The 17,880-nt window shown below is 38.2% G+C and overlaps 1 protein-coding gene across 5 annotated transcripts in view; it reads right to left on the bottom strand.

Moving 5' to 3' along the window:
• Positions 1 to 17,880, bottom strand: part of sulf2b (sulfatase 2b) — a 145,111-nt gene that overhangs the window by 72,348 nt on the left and 54,883 nt on the right. For all 5 annotated transcript variants that reach the window (XM_084428941.1, XM_084428947.1, XM_084428945.1 and 2 more), the window contains one exon: positions 17,191 to 17,254. The gene's annotated coding sequence lies outside the window, so the exon portion shown is untranslated. The remainder of the gene's footprint in view (positions 1 to 17,190; positions 17,255 to 17,880) is intronic.

The following is a 17,880-nucleotide window of genomic DNA, read 5'->3' as shown; positions in this document are numbered from 1 at the left end:
CCTAGGATGACCTGAGGGTGAGTAAATCATGGGCTAATTTTCAGTTTTGGGTGACCTATCCCTTTAAGTATATTATTTTAGTAATAATTGTACTCTTTTTAAAATGAATGCTAAAGTGCAGGATCTTCCTTTTTACAAGATTATTAAAAGAATAATGCCTCTGCTGTGATGTGAACACGTTTGTACAAAAACCACATGTTCCCTGAAAACCACAGTAAAGTTTAATGCTTCTGCACAGCTGTATGCTGTGACCTCATATGCGAGATCAAGAGCTCGAGAGAGTCATATTGTCGAACTGAAATAACAGCAATGAAAAAACCCACCTGCTCCCCTCTCTTCACTCACAGCCTATCTGTCTCTATTTTCTGTTCATTCACTATTGCTTTCTCACAAAACCAAATCTACGCCAGATTTACTAACCAAAAGTATCAAGCTACTGTTTCCAAGTGATGTAGCATAATGCTACATTATCAGATGTGGTCTCCCAAACATTTTCACACGTAAGACTGGTTTTAGTAGCGTCAGTTAGCTGTTTAGCTAAGTTAGCTGTTTAGTTAGTAGCTTTATCAGTTAGTAACTTGTAACATAGCTTCACAGCTTCACATTATCATTAGCTTGTAGCTCGAGAAGCTACAGTTTCAATGTAGCTTCCCCAACAGTCTCCACTCTTTCTGAAACACACACGCTGCATGCAGAAACACTAGATTTTATTACAGATTTTCAACCTTTTTAAGTCATTTTTATTTTTAAACCATTAACAGACTGTCATAGGATGTACGCTGATGAGGCAGACACCCTTTTAGCCACTGAGCTATTCTGGGAAATCTGTTTCATCCATATGCTACACACACACATATCAGCTATTCATCCTTCTGTTATTAAGCTGTCACTACACCTAACACACTGTTGCACTTTGCTTGCTCATATCCTTCTCAATGAAAACACACACACACACACACACACACACACACACACACACACACTGGATAGTGCTGATGAAGCAGGCTGGTGACAGTAGGATGAATGCAGTGGCCTGTGGTGGGGAGAGAGGCGAAGGTAAAAGGTGCTAAATCATGTCTGTTACAGCGCTTTGGGGAGCTTATGGATGAAACTCCCGTCGCGGAGCACATTCATTCATTTCCCTCCCCTTTCACCTCCCCGCGGCTGCCCTCAGCTGCCAAATTACATGCTGTATGAATATGATACACACACAAACACACTCACACTAACAATGCGGTTGGAGTCACTGTGTTTAGTTATTACAAGCAACCCATCAGTGTTGGAGAAGCTGCTAGTGCAAACAAACAAGCTACACTCACTATATATCTTTTGTAACATTATGAATGTCTTCGCTGTCATTTTAGATCAACTTAATGCATCCTTGTAGAACAAAAGTGTCAATTTATTTTACAAATTAACTTAAATCTGTAGTGTGTGTGGCCTGGTCAACCCTACATTTATGGGGACAAAATGTCCCCACAAAGATGGCAATATCCGAAGTCCTTGTCGGGACATTTTTGGTTCCAATAAGGAAACAAGCTTATAAATCATACTAAGTGATGTTTTTTGGAAATGTAAAAATGCAGAAAGTTGTCTGTGATGGGTAGGTTTAGGGGTAGGGTTAATGTAAGGGGTGAGAATATACAGTTAGTACAGTACACTCTAAAAAATTCTGGGTTGTTTTAACCCAATTTTGGGTCAAATATGGACAAACCCATACGTTGGATTAAAAATGTATAAAAAAATTTAACCCAACGGCTGGGTTTGTCCATATTTGACCCAAAATTGGGTTAAACCAACCCAGCATTTTTTAGAGTGAAAAACCATTATGTCTATGGAAAGTCCCAATAAAACATGAAAACACAACATAAAAACTCCACTAAAATGAATGAATCTCACACATATGAATCTTAAACATATCTGATGGCTCTTGATGTTGAATAATCCTGGTTGTGATTCTATTAGAGAACAGAAGTGGTTTTGGAGACGGTCTAGACTTCAATTGAGCCAAACCATTTTCCTCTGAGGAATTCTCACATTGAGCTCTAGCAGCTCTGGAGGGCAAAACCCCTCCAAATACTAAATAGTTATGCATATACATTTCAGTGAAATATCATGTAAATGAAACCTTTACCCTAAACGTATGTTTGTGTTCAATCAAAGCTCTGACAGCTAATATCTTGCGTCAGTGAACCTGCACCTGTAATGTTTTTCAAGTGTCACAATGAATTAGATTTAGGATCATTGCCTTCCCGGACAGTCTTTGATCTTGATTCGAAACTGACAGCTTGGCAAGGCCTTGGAGGAAATATATCATACACAGCAGACTTTATTACTTATTTCAACGTCCCGATCTCACACATAGCATTTTAATTTGCCAATATTTATATAGCATATATTCGGTGGAGTATTCCAGAAGTAATAAGCTCAGTGGTCCTAAAATAGACCTTCATGTTCTTTATGCAAAATATAATTTTGTTTTCTTCTCATTTGATTTTGAGGTGAAATTGGACTTTTGGTTTTCTTTCCGTTATGAAAGAGTGTCGTAGAGGAGTTTTCGCCTCCTCTCTAGAGAACGAGAGAGCGAGCGAGGAGTTGTCCTAAAAGTGTCTGCTTTTATCAAGCCTTTTTTTTTCTACTCTCATTTGAAGTCTGTGCATTTATTCACCACTAGTAAAATCTAACCTAGAAACATTGATCATTACTGTCTTCAGATCAGGCATGATAATAAGGTCAAAACAGACATGAAACTAATGTGTCTGTAAAATGTCAGTGCGCAAAATCAATTATATATTCATTCAGAACCTAAAGAGGTTCCTCAAAACCATTTCCATTCCTTTCTCCCCGTTCCCAATTTTCCCATCTATCTTTATTCCGTGTTTATGCAATCTGCCTTGACTCAAGCCAACCGCATGTGTGTGTGTGTGTGTGTGTGTGTGAGAGAGAGAGAGACAGAGAAGGACAGAATGAGACAGACAGAGAGGAAGCAGTGTGTGCCCTGGGCGATCGTCACATCAGCTCAAAGGTCTAGGAGCAGGAGAAAGACATCGAAGAGGCCACGCTGAGTTAGCGCTTTCTCCCAGCAGTCTGTCTGTGTGTCTGGGAAAGTCTTATTACTTTTATTATAGAGTCCCAGAGAGCGTTTCAGCGCATGTAGAGGGGCAGAATGTGAAACAGCGATGTCAATCCCCTCTCAACCAAGCCATGTAACAATGACCTTCAATAGACTGTATTAAAGAAGCATTGCAGGTTTAGATTTATTCAACCTCTACTGACAACAACTGCAACATGCTGTTAATTAACAACTAAACAATTTTACATTAAAGAGCCTACATGTGTGGAGCATTCCTGATTGCTTTTTTAATTGAAATATTCAGGGGTTGTTTATTGATAATCAAAGACGGAAAGAGGTGTGATTGTAAAATAGAAACACTCAGACCGTTTCCAGCGAAAAAATTATGTTATATACATGCTGTGTCTACATATGTAATTCATGCAATTAATGTAATTAATGTATAATGTAATTCTGCCAATATTGTGGAGAGCGTGCAAGTGAGAGACAAGTTAATATGTGTATCAAGAATTTTCCTTCACCTTGTTATTTTCACTTTGAATCAAAGTGTCTGCTAAATGAATAAATGTAAATGAAGTGAAACATTTTTATTATTATTATTAGTATCAGTGTTGTGATACATTTTGAAATTGTGATAATTTTTTTCAGGATTCTTTGCTGAATATAAAGTAAAAAAAAAAAACAGCATTTATTTGCATTAGAGAATTTGCAATAATGTCTTTTGTAACATTATACATGTCTTTACTGTCATTTTATATCCCTTTAATGCACCCATGCATTCATTTACTTAAACAAACGAACTCATCTCAAGTCTGCCGAGCTGAAAATAAGAAAATACACACATATAAATCATTTGTGTACATCTGTTGTCAAATGAACTTTTGCACTAACTGTGCTTGCTTTCAAGCATCTAACTCTTCAGCCTCCCCTTCGTACACACACTTACACACACACATCATGCAGTCCACTGTCATGTAATATTGCTGCGTAGGGTTATTAAGGATCAGAACAGACTTGCTCTTTGGCCAACTCTGTCATTTGAGAACCGTGATATACTGTAATAACAGGCAAAATCAGATATTTATGAACAGAATGTGCACTTTATTTAACTGATTAGATTTAATATGCAATAATATATTTTTACGATTACAATTATAGTATTTTATTAAACTAAAGTTTAAAATACAATTGCATTTTTTTTAAATAAATATTTTTAAATATTGCTCATATTTTAGTTTACATAACTTTAAAGTCCCATGAGTCTGTGAAAAGATAGTACAGCGACAGACCAGGACACTTTGTAAAAAAAGTATTAATTCAGTGTGTGGGCAGGTTTTGTTAAAACACACACACACACAACAAAACATCTAAATAAATTTATTCATATTACAATATTTGGTAACACTTTAGAATGGGGAACACATGTTCACTATTAACTATGACTTTTGCCTCAACAAACTCCTAATTTCTGCTTATTAATAGTTAGTAAGGTAGCTGTTAAGTGTAAGGGATGTAGTCATCCAGAATAAGGAATTAATATGTGCTTTATACGTACTAATATGTGCTTTATACATACTAATAAACAGCCAATATCATTGTAATCTGCAACTAGTTAATAGTGAGAATTGGATCCTAAAATAAAGTGTTACCAAATATTTAAACATTCCTTTATCAGTCTAATCTTTCTTCTATTGAAATCAAGACATGCTTTAAAGTGCAACTTTGCTGATTACAATTTGTATTGTTACAATGCTGGTAGTATATTTAACTGAACAATGTTTACTCATTCTCCGTGTTACCTGGACAGAGAAATTCACATTTATTTGTCAGCAAAAACGTGAAGCGTGTCCTCTGGAGGACTTTTGACAGCTCAAGGGCTTTTATGAAAACTACAGATTATACTTCCACATTCATGCATCTCACCCACAGACAAACAGGATCGACAGAGGGTTTTTAACAGAACAGTTATTGTATAGGTAGGTTGATCACTGAAAATTGTATCGTACTTTGTGTTTATACTCTGTATTTACGATTCTTTGCCGCCTTTAGTCACTGCCTACAACGTGCTGGATCCTTCACTGGAAACCGAAAATAACTCTCTTCCGCTAAACATTTTCTCTTTAAATTCTTGCACCAGAGAACAATACAGGTTGACACCATTTTGACAAAGTTTGATAAGTAGGAAAAGGATAAAAGGAAAGCCTTTTTTTCTCTGTTTTCTAGTCAGGTAGCACTGATTTAAAAACCATTATTTTTTGCCTTTTCGCATTTTATCAGCTTTATTGAAAGCCCATTGTGCCGGCAGTAAAGTACCCCTTTAAATATGTTTTTTAAAAGCTTTGTGCATTTTATAAAAAGGCAGTGTTCAACAACGTGACATTATCCCACAATTAGATAAATATCATTATGCTAATCTCATTATGTTGATTATAAAAACAATTAATATAAAGAGGTTATGTTATTTTATAAACAATCCCATTATGATTATACATATTAAACTAGGTAGCTGTATTAACTTATTGGGATTTTTTTTTTAAAATTTATTTCTTGACCCAAAGTACAAATTGATTGTGAATAATAAATAAATAATTTTGTTGCTAATGAAACATTTTGAATGTAACAGGTTTAAATGGTCAGTGAGTATTTTTTTCTCTGATATGTTCAGACTCTGACTCATTAAGCTGATGTGGTACTCATGTGGGCAATGCAGGTTCAAGTCTAGCTTCCTGATCTGATTCCCTCATCCTCTCTCCATCATTTCCTGTCCTCTCCACACAACCGCTATGAACACAAGCGGCAAAAAGTCCTAAAATAAAAATGATATTGGTGCAAGCCTTGAACAAATCAATCAGATTCCTTTTCATAGTATTCCAGTTTGAAATTGCCTCAATTTTCTGACATCACGGCTATGCCCTTGGTGGAAAAATGAAAACCACAGATCAATTTCAAACTATCCTACACAAACACACGCTACTAACACACAAACGGTACACACTTTTCTAATCTGCTGCTTTCTACCTCTTCTGTGCAGTAAGAGGCTCACACACACAGACATCAGTTCCACATCAAACACACACACACACACACACAGCGGGCAGAACAAAGGCAGACATCAAAGAAACATCAGCAGAGCTGGTCAGATCCTTTTATCCTGTCATGAGTCTAAAAATGTTATCCGGAAAACAAATACTGCACTCAGAGCAGCCGTCCAGCTCAAACACATACAGGACTGAGCTTTTATACAGCACTGAGATCAGTTCAGACAAATCACTGAATAACTTTAAAGTCCTGTGTGCCAGTGAAAAGAGAGTGAAGTGAAAGACCGAGACACTGTAAACATCCCTAAATCTGTGTGTGGGCAGGTTTTGTTTTCCCTCTTTAAAAAAAAAAAAAAGTCTTTCTGGATTTCTGAAAATGTCCCCTGAGGAACAGAAAAACCTGACAAAACCGCATTGTGGGAAGCAGAAAAAAGGCACATAACAGAACAGTATAAAAAAAAAAAAAAAAAAAAAATGCAAAACCTTACAAAACAAACAACAAAAACCAACCTAAACCAAACCAGAAAACAATACAAATTCATACAAAACAAAACAAACACAAAAAAACATACAAAGCAAACAAAAACAAAACAAACACAGCAAAACCATTACAAAACAGAAAACAAAGCAAAACACACAACAACAAAATCATACAAAGCAAACAAAAACAAACACAACAAAAACAAAATAGAAAACAAAGCAACGTAAAACAAAAACAAACAACAAAACAAATTCATACAAAACAAAACAAACACAAAAAACATACAAAGCAAACAAAAACAAAACAAATTCATACAAAACAAACAAAAAAATCATACAAAGCAAACAAAAAACAAAACAAACACAGCAAAGCCATACCAAAACAGAAAACAAAGCAAAACACACAACAACAAAATAATACAAAATAGAAAACAAAGCACCGCAAACCAAAAAACAAAACCATACAAAACAAACAACAAAAACCAACCTAAACCAAAACAGAAAACAATACAAATTCATACAAAACAAAACAAACACAAAAAAACATACAAAGCAAACAAAAACAAAACAAACACAACAAAACAAAACCAAAACAAAACAGAAAACTAAGCAAAACAAACAACAAAACAAAAATCGCAGAAAGCAAACAAAAACAAAACAAGACTAAAATAATTAAATAAATAAATAAATAAAACACAAAATAATATGTATGTGTGACTATGCTATAGTGCTGTAAATGTTGCGAGTATGTGTCAGGAAGGCACGGGAAACAGAGCAGATCTGACACACAGAAGCAGGCGACACTCACGTGTGTGTTTGTGTGTAACTGTAGGGTCACTCAGGCATTCAAGAACACAATCACACCTCATGGGAGACGTGCCAAGCTGTACTACAAGCAGAGAAACAAGGTCTTGAACACAACATACACAATAACACGATGATTGATACAAACATTTCCCAGCATCCCACTCTACAGTTTGCAGGATGAATTTAAGAGCAGTCTCATGCACTGGACTTCTGAAACGAGGAGGAAAGGCTCAACTGACAGAGGAATCAGCCAATCAGAGCACAACTACTCTACCTCACATTCATGCCACACCTTGTGCATCTCAACAACACTCTATTTGATCTCATATTTCAAGGTATTTTTGTACTGTTGTTTATTTTCTCTTTTGATTTTTAAAAGGCAGAGTGAATGACTCAATTCAAATATAAAAGCCCATGCCATAATAGCAGCAAGCTTTAAATACAAGAGTGTGGTGCAGGTATCATATGAGCTCATATAAGATTGTGTGTGTCTGTGTGCAGTGCTTCTAGCCCAATATGGCAAGAACTGGCTATAGTCTGCCTATAAAACACACACACACACACACACACACACACACTTTTTCCCTACAGGATCAGGTAGCTATAACCCGGAAAATAATGCCCCATTTTGGCAGGACAGATTGTGTAATTATATCACAGTCTGGAAGAAAAGAGAGAGAGGGAGAGAGGGAGAGAGGGAGAAGTGTGGCCTGAAAGATGAAAAGATTTCTATGATTCCTCCGCTTTCATTCTTACATGAGTGCTCTCTGTTCTGCTTTAGTAGTGTGCTCTTTGCAAACATTAACACGGACAGTATGCAGATTTTCTGTGTGCATGAAATGCGTGCACGATACACTACAGTATATTATTCAAAATGCAGAGCAAAACAGCAGCACACACTCGTGTGGGACACTGCCTCATAATTCAGGCCTTGTCCACACTGATACGGTTTTGTTTGAAAACACATCTTTTTCTCTCAGTTTTGGCCTTCCGTCCACACTGAGACGGTGTTTTTATTAATGAAAACAAAGCTTTTTGGGGGTTTTAGACCAAACATATGGTGACTGAGTGCGACCTGGATGCATCAGTGAATGGTGAGATATTTTGCTCAATAAAATTATCCTGTCAGAAGAATTGCGCGATAACTTTATCATCTCAGTGAGCTTTCGTGAGGTTTTACGCATGCGCAGTAAGGTGAATTAAGCGCTTTCAGGCGTTTTCCCAAAGTTTCTCATCCACACTGAAACGTCGGAAACCGCCTGAAGACGGTAGTGTGGACGGAGAGCGTTTTTAAACGAAAATGTCGTTTTCAAACGCATCCGGATTAATGTAGACGTAGCCTCAATGTGCTAAACTTTCAAAGTATTGAGATTTTTTATGTTTTTGAAAGAAGCCTCTTATGTTCACCAAAGCTGAATTTGTTTGGCAGAAATACAGTAACAGTAATATTATAAAATATTTTCTGTTTTCTATTTGAAAATGTGATTTATTCCTGTGATGGTAAAGCAAAATTTTCAGCATCATTACTTTTCAGTGTCACATGATCCTTCAGAAATCATTCTGATATGATGATTTGCTGCTCAAGAAACATTTCTTATTAGCATCAATGTTGAAAACAGTTGTGCTGATTAATATTTTGGTGGAAACCATGACAATGTTTTGTGAATGGAAAGTTCAAAAGAACAGCATTTATTTAAACGATTTAATGCATATTTACTGAATAAAAGTACTTTTAAACTGTAGTGTATTTGATTGGACTGCCAAAATTCATCAAATTGAAATAAAAATCTCAAATTTCCCCCAAATTTATTGTTGAGTTGCTAACTAGAGGTCATGTGACAAAAGTTTAGCATGCTACTAAATTTAAAGATTGCAAACATGTATTGCTGCATATTACAAACTACTTCAAATACTAGCTAGGGATTTAGTATTTCCCTTCCATTTAAAAAAGTAACAAACTATTCTCTCTAAACACTCTCTTTATCCCACAAAGATCCCACAGCCTTCCTACTGTCTCAGAATAAGCAAACAATGTGACACATGTTGCTGTGATATAAGCATACTGGAGCACAATGATGTTTCACATGAGATTACACTCAGTTCACAGAAATCTAGCATGTTTTATTGGAAATGAAGAGAGACCGTAGCGCTTAGACTAAGTCCTCTTTTAACTGGGATAAGATTTGTTTTATCGCTCTGTATAAAACAAGAGCTGTGCAATCTGTGAGATTCACAAGATTAAGAGGTGAAAGGGTTTATATTTAATACCCATAATTCACATTTTGGTGAATGTAACTAGTGGTAAAACGGTTGTGATCCTCTTTTTTTTTGTCATTGTTCCAGCGATCTGTTGCGCTAGATCTGAACTCTCACATGTCTGAACTAAAAGATTAACAGTACAAGAACCAGGACAGATAGAGAGGTGTTACACAAGAGCTCAATAATCTTAACAGGTGCACACACAGCAATCTCTCTCTCTCTCTCTCTCTCTCTGTGATTCAGCCACTGCCTACTCTATGACCCCTGCATGACACAAAGCTATGATCACATCCTGTTACCCATCATCCCTCTCTCCCTCACCCCTGTGCCCGAGGCCCACATTAACCACGGCAAATTGCCCAGCCATAATTACATCTCATTCTCCGCCGTGCCGTTATGCTTTGGGTCAGTTCATTGCTTAGATTTCACAATCACTCTCTCCTGGATGGCAAGAGAACACTTCAAATGGCAATTTAAAGGTCTCGGTTTTTTAGCAGCCCAACCCAGAATAATTTTGCACACTTTTCCTCTCCTCGATTCCATGTGTGCTTCTGTGAGTGTATAAAAAGCAGGATAAAACAAGTGTAAACTATCTGTCTGTCTATCCATCTGTCTGTCCATCCGTCCGTCCATTCATTCATTCATTCATTCATCCATTCATCCAGCCATCCATTTAAGATATACTGTACTGTAAGTGTGAATATTTCCACATCTCTCTCTCTGTAACTTCCCATCCTGAGATGTCTTCCTCAAAATATTATTCTGAAGCTTTCTCTTTTGCTCTCCTTTTGTGGAATTATATTCAAAGATGTAAGTGTGAAATACAGGGAAACACAACACACTCGGCTGCACATGTGCACACGTGCCGTTTCCTCCACACAGCTATTTGCTCACCCGTAAATTCTTTCAGCACTTCATCCATCCATCTGTCAATATTTGCAGTTAAGAGGGAGAACAGATCTAGACGCACCCAAAATTTATTTTGCAGCCAGTGTCGTCTAGCAACTCTCCGTTGACTTTCAAGCTGGAAAAACCAAACTCTAGTCAGGCCAATCACATCGTGTATAGAGCAGGCGGGGCGGGCTTAACATAATGACGACAGAGTTGCGACGGTTCCCTGCTACTTGAAAACAAAGAATGGCGGCTGCTGCTGGCGAACAGTCTTTCGAATCGGCTTTGGCCGCGACTCCGGAGGACTTGGAGTTAAGCTTTTCTTTGAGAAAAGAGCAAAGAACGGCACTTAAGTCATTCTTAAAAAAGGAAGATGTGTTCGTAGTTTTGCCGACCAGATACGCCAAAAGTTTAATCTATCAACTAGCTCCGCTGGTGGGAAAACGCTCTGGTTGGTTGTAGCGCTGTCCTATTGCGTGCAGAGGGAATCTGAAAGACAACCGTTTATCCCGCCCCTCGGATTGAGTCGTGCCAATGGTGAGTTGCCAGACCTAACATCTTGATGTAGGTCTGGCTTGCCAGGCTAGAGAACAGAGGCATTATGATGAAAAATAAATGATGTGACGAAAGTTGGCGAAAGCAATAGAACTGAGGAAAAAGACATAAAGGGATGAAATCTGGCCGAATCTCTAGCAAAGTCCACCTCAAACAGCTCAGCACAGTAATGGGAAGTGTGTTTGCGTGTCAGCTGTATGTTATTGGAGCCGCATGTAAATGCCGCAGAATAGAGAACAACATTGTAATGAAATACTAATAGCATGTTAGACCATATAATTCTGCAATTATCCAATACCAAAAAATACCGACCATACCTTTTGAGACCAATTGAAAATTCTGATTTCATCACGACTCACAACATTTCTCAATAAAATCAGTGGTCACACTTATTGAAAACACATTACAAACACACAGCACCATTATTGGGCAAATCGCAAGTTATTTCAAAACAGTTCTTGCTACATTATAAAACATTTTCCGTACCAATCAAGCAAGCTTAAAAAAGTTCACTTAGCATAAAATGTTAATTGATTCACGGACACAGTAACCTTGCATTTAAAAATGGTTTCCAACTCCCACACACATTGTTGCTAAACTCAGCCAATCAGCAGCCCATTACAGTAGCCCACACCTATCTGCGCAATCTCTGATGAGGTTAGCATTTCCTGCAACAGGCATAGAAGATTACAGGCACTTAACTGAAGTTCCTTGCTACTTCATTAGCCTGCAGTCGAGACCCTTTATCGCTACTTAAATCTATTAAACAATTATGTTATCAGCAGGAGAGTAAAAGAAGGGGTTTGTGGGAGATTTTTGCCTGTGAGCATATACACTCATGAACACCCACATACTCACAGACACTTGAAAGACTTATATTTAGTACCTTGACAACAGAGAGCATATTCTGCTCATGCAGCCCTCTGTCAGTTACTTCCCCAGTCTCGGTTTTCTCACTCTTTCTTTCTCTCGCTATCACCCCTGGGCTTCGAGTCAATATGAAGCTGTATGAACAGAACAGTCTGAGAAGAATTTGTTAAATAAATATTCCAAACTTAATTGGCACTGCGCACACACAAGACGAGACACAAAAAAGACCAACACACAGGGTCTAGGACTTGCCATATGTCGTCAGGCTCTGCCATCACCCCTCGTTATACTTTGTCAGATGCATGTAAGTGGATAACTAGCGTAATTAGACTGTATTAAGATGACTGTTGTTACAGTAACTGGGACATTGAATCCAATCACCTGCAGTACCAGAGAAAAGAAGCAATGTTAAGCCCGTACTAATGGGCTAATTCAGATAGGGCCAACACAGAGCACATGGATAAAGCCATTTAGGGCCCATACTGGGGCTAATTCAGATAGGGCCGACGTGGGTGGGTGGATGGATGGATGGATGGAAGGAAGCATTTATTGGAAGCATTTATTATATACTGTTGAACACCCAAAGAGCTTTACAATCATACCACAGTCTCTTCTCATCCATCACCAGTGTGCAGCATCCACTTGGATGATGCCATTGCGTTCACCACACACCAGCTATAGGTGGAGAGAGAGTGATCAAGCCAATTCAATGGACTGGGATTATTAAGAGGCCATGCTTGAAAAGGTGCAATGATGGAAATTTGGCCAGGACAGCAGGATTACATAGATACTCTTTATGAGAAGTGCCATGGGAATTTTAATGACCACAGAGAGCCAGGACCTTAGTTTAACGTCTCATCTGAAGGACAGCACCTATTTAAAGTATTGTGTCCCCATCACTATAATGGAGCATTAGGACCCACACAGACCACAGGGTGAGCACCCCCTTCTGGCTTCACGGACACCTCTTCCAGCTGCAACCTAGTTTTTCTCAGGAGGTCTCTCATCCAGGTACACACCAGGCTCAACCCTTCTTAGCTTCAGTGTCCATGGAACTCATTTATGGCCCATACCTGGGCTTATTTAGATAGGGACGACATGGAACCAATGGACAAACCCATGTAGGGCCCATACTGGGGCTACTTCAGATCGGGCCGACACGAAACCAATGGATAAACCAATGTAGGACCCATACTGGGGCTACTTCAGATCGGGCCGACACGAAACCAATGGATAAACCAATGTAGGGCCCATACTGGGGCTATTTAAGATAGGGCCCCCATGGAACCCATAGACAAACCCATGTAGTCATTGCAAATAGGGCTGACATAAAAACCATAGATAAACCCATGTAGGGCCCATATCTCAAGCCCATATCGTGCCTACATTGGCCCCACCATAACCAGTGACAAATTCATTGAAAGATTATTCAAATGAATGAATTGACTCAAAAATCATCAAAATTGCTAAATTGAAAAGCTACATAGTTTCAAAAACAACAGCACTACCACCTCACTACAGAGAAATGTAGTTAAACTAGCTGCCAAACACTGGAGACACATGAGAAGGATTAAGCCTCACATGGCTGATCCATAATGCATTTCTGCAGGGACAGATTCACGGTAATCATCTAGAATGTCGCCACGGTGGCATTTCTTGAACAGTGTGTGGCCTTTTATTGACAAAGCTTAGTGTCTCCCACTGACAAATCATTAAGAATGAGTTAGGTGACAAAATCAATGACTCTTGCTCTCGCTCTCTGTCTATATTTTATCAGCAGGGACAGTGGATGAACGATTGATCGAAATGGTGGAATTAGGCTATTCCTGTCAACAGGTAAAGATAGACAAAAACATCACAGAATTAAACAGACCACATATAAACAGTGAAAATTGTTTTTTAAAAGAGAAATTCTGAGATTCTGTAAATCTTTCTACAAAAAGTTATATTGCATGCTAAATTATATCACACTGCGATATTTAACTCTTTCCGCACCGGCGTTTAAAAAAAAAGTTGCTCATCACCGCTAGCATTTTTTATCATTTTAACAAAATTTCAAGGCCCCCAGAATACTTAGTTGTGTGAAAATCTGAAAATACAATATATGAAAAGAAAGAACAGAGCCTCTGCTTTTAAACAAAAAATATGTTGTATTCTAGCATCATGGATTCTATTTTTCTTCATTTTGAAAGCTGAGAAAATTGCATAAAACGTGCATAAGCAATGCGTTTATCAGTTGTTTCTGCTTCTTTTTTTCCTATGTTTTGATCCAGAGATTCTGTACTCTTTCAGAAGATGCACCCCCTATCGTATAACAGTAAAAACACTGGTGTGATTCAAATGGTTAAGTGTAAAAGGCACTTAGGCTACTTAAAGGGTTATGTAACAATTACCAAAAAAAAAAAAACCCCTCTCTGAGGTGGAAATCAGGGTCAGAGAGCAAGCTGCTTTATATAGATCTTCACCTGAATACGTAGGTTTGTTTCCCACTAAACAAGAATGTCCATGAAACAAAAAAGGGCTATTGTTTCCACGTCCCTCTGGTTTTGAGGGAAGGTCACTTCTCTTACAGGGCTAAACATGACTTTTGATAAATTATGTAAAAGAAAACAATGACAAGAATAACAACAGCACAGCATTAAATCTTTTGATGGATGTCTTTACCAGGGTGTGCAACACGGTTCAAGTTCTTCCTGTCATTCAAGCGACTTCCTACCACTTCCCTTGTTTTTCTCTTTCTTCCTCCTCAGTTTCTTTACCTCGCCACCACCTTGGAGGACGAACACTTGACATAAATCCAGAAATGCTCAAAATCCGGACCAACGCAACTCTCGACACAACTCCAAAGCACTATCTGCACTGAATTCATCTGCAGATGTCTGTTTTCTCTTCTTTGTAAAACCTCCTGGCTTTTGGATTTTCATAACCTGTGTTTCAGAACAGCCCATAGGGCATCCGGCCAACCTCCCGCTTGCTTTCATAAACTATGAAAGAGATTATGAAATTTATATAACGGCCACAGAGATCTGATGCGGATTACCATATGTGAGAACGCAGAGTGCAGTGTGCCATGCAATTTTATGAATTAAACCAAAAAAAAAACACAATTATGCCCATTATTCAGATTATTAACGCTCAATTAACTTTAGGGGATGTATTGTTTTAATAAAGAATCAATATTAACAGATGGTCTGATGTTTAATAATGCAGAAGGGGGAGGCTGGTTATGAGCAAACGGATGGAGTGATTTATTTTTCTCTCTTTCTCTCCATCTCCCCTCTGCTTCAGAATAAGATTATAAAAAAAAAAGATGATTGCGCTAAGATCTGAATGAACAGATGGTTTGCCATTTTGAACAGCTTCCTTCAAACCAATCCGATTGGACGTAAAACACAGCCTTGTCAAAAAGATCCCTCCATTTTTCTGCAAAGGTTTGCACAGAGACGAAAAACAAAGAGCAGAGCTTATCTCATTTAGACTAATGGCTGAATAATGGCTTTGGTCTAATACTAGAGGCGAAGATTTGTGCAGCCATCCGTTCAAGAAACGCAAGCATCTTAAAAGAGGGAATTAAAACAAATAGGCTATATTTTCCCATCCATTTACACTGGTTGTTGTACAATAGAACCGCAACTGTGCCTCATACGTGTAATTATGGTAATTAGGGTTTAGGCAACCATGTACACAAGCCCACATCTGTGTTGATCTTCCAGGGAAGATGTCAAGCTATATTAGCTGTGTTGAAATTACACACTGCGCGAGGGTTGCCGTGTAGTTCAGATAAGCAGGCTCGCATGGTGATTTGTGATTTCAAACCGACAGTGTATCGATGCAAAAAAATGATTTCTGGGCTACTGCGCTGATTATTTCAATTAATAATGAGCAAAAATTCTAAAATGGTCATTGGAGACCTATTTTCAACATGTTTTCTGTCGAATTCAGTGTGTGATGTGCGCCTAAAGCAATTCACAGGCCTCCTACTTTATGAGACATCAGGTCACCAACCTACGCAATGCTTATACATTTGGTTTTAAAATAAAGATGGTTCTTCTCACTTTGCGATTCACACCGATTCCCTCTGAGGGCAACTTTGGTAAGAGATTAAGTTTCTCACAAGCCATCTGACTCAGGTGTGCGTGTATGTGTGAAACAAACTAAGTGAGATAGATAAATACAGTAACAGGAGTGAGAAAAAAAACAGATTAGTAATGCATACAGTAAATCGCTTGAGAACTTTTCACCTGCTAGCACTTCTTAAAAGAAGGAAGTTTGGGCAGGTCATACTGAAGGGCTCATCTTTTGTTGCTGTTGTTGTTTTTAAACAGCCGACAAACTTTAGTTATAAGCCTGCCATGAATTTCTACTTTTTCACAAACCTTGTGTTGCCCCGTCCCTTTTCAGTGCTGCGCTTGTTGTGTTCTGTCTTCCAGTTTGTGTTTCCACATCATGAAGGTAAGATCTTACGGATTTATGAAAATCTTCCCAGTGTACTGACATTTGTTATGACATCCACTTCAAACATTGCAATGCTCATGATAACTTTCGTTTACTCTACAATAAGTAAATCCACTTCACCAGCGAATTACTCTTCGACAGCGATGCTATAGAAATATCTACAAATAACTACAACTAAATATCAAATAATTTTACTCTATTTGATTATATGCAAGTGTGAATTCGTGAAATACTGCAGTGAAGTACTTCAGTGCTAAATATACCTAGTCCCTTTCAACCAATACAACATCTCCAGCTCATCGCTATGATCATGGTCTGGATTCTGCAAAAGACTCAGACCTTTGTTTGTGCCTAATTTTGTCACTTAGAAGTAGAGGAGGGTTTTGTGAGTAGACGACGTTTTTCATGTTTATGAGAAAGCTGTTTACACTCGTCAGATTGGGCCCTGGAGGCTTTGAAGCTTGTCTCCCGATAGCCATTAGCACTGGCCATTTCATTTCCCTCACGGTCAAGGCCACCTCTACGGCCCTAGTATCCAGGCAACAGCCTGAAGACACAACAAGGGTCATCAATGAGCGAGAAAAGTAGACCTCAGACGCCCCACAGGTGCCTTACAAGTCATTAGAGACTGTACTAGACAGGAGATTATCAATGCGGTTGTGTGAGTGTCCGTTTGATGGTTCCTCTTTCGGATGAAAGGATGAAAGCTGTGCAGAGATGGAGAGACCACAACTCAATGGAGAAGAGTCTTTGATTGCTTACCTAACAAAGATGAGATGATTTCTTCTCCAGACACCAGTGGAGATGCACAAACCATATACGTACACTGAGGAGAAATGACAACACAAAATTGAAAGTTAGCATCAGCATTAGCATCCAGAATTAATATGATTGGCTATTGATCATGTTGTTTCGAAATAATATTTTTGCCTGATTGAAGAAAGTCAGATATTGTGTTGATTTTGGTTTCAACATGTCACTCACTGTCCTTACAGTCTAACTTCCAAGCATCTCTTAAAATAGATTCAGTTACAACTGGATCTTACAATGCTAACCAATAACCAGTAATGTAAATTGGGAACGTTTTATTTAGAATACCATTTATTACAAAAATAAAATAGTAAATATGACATCCGCTTCAAACATTGCAATGCTCATGATAACTTTCGTAAACTCTAAAATAAGTAAATCTACTTCACCAGCTAATTACTCTTCGACTGCGATGCTATAGAAATATACAGTTACCGCAAAAACAGAAGTTCAAACACAGAATTCTAAAGTTGGCTGTGCGCTTGTTTCTCTGGAGCATAAGGTCTATATCACAGAGCACTGCGTTCTCATTATAGAGGGAATCTGATTGAACAAAAATCTTTGTAGAGAGGGATGAGTCATCAATATTTCTCCTCCATTTTCCCAGAACAGAAAGTCTGTCTGTGAAATTTTAGCCTGTCT

Source organism: Rutilus rutilus (assembly GCF_951802725.1).
Source record: "Rutilus rutilus genome assembly, chromosome: 13".
Classification (NCBI taxonomy): Eukaryota; Metazoa; Chordata; class Actinopteri; order Cypriniformes; family Leuciscidae; genus Rutilus; species Rutilus rutilus.
This window is presented reverse-complemented; position numbering and strand designations above follow the sequence as displayed.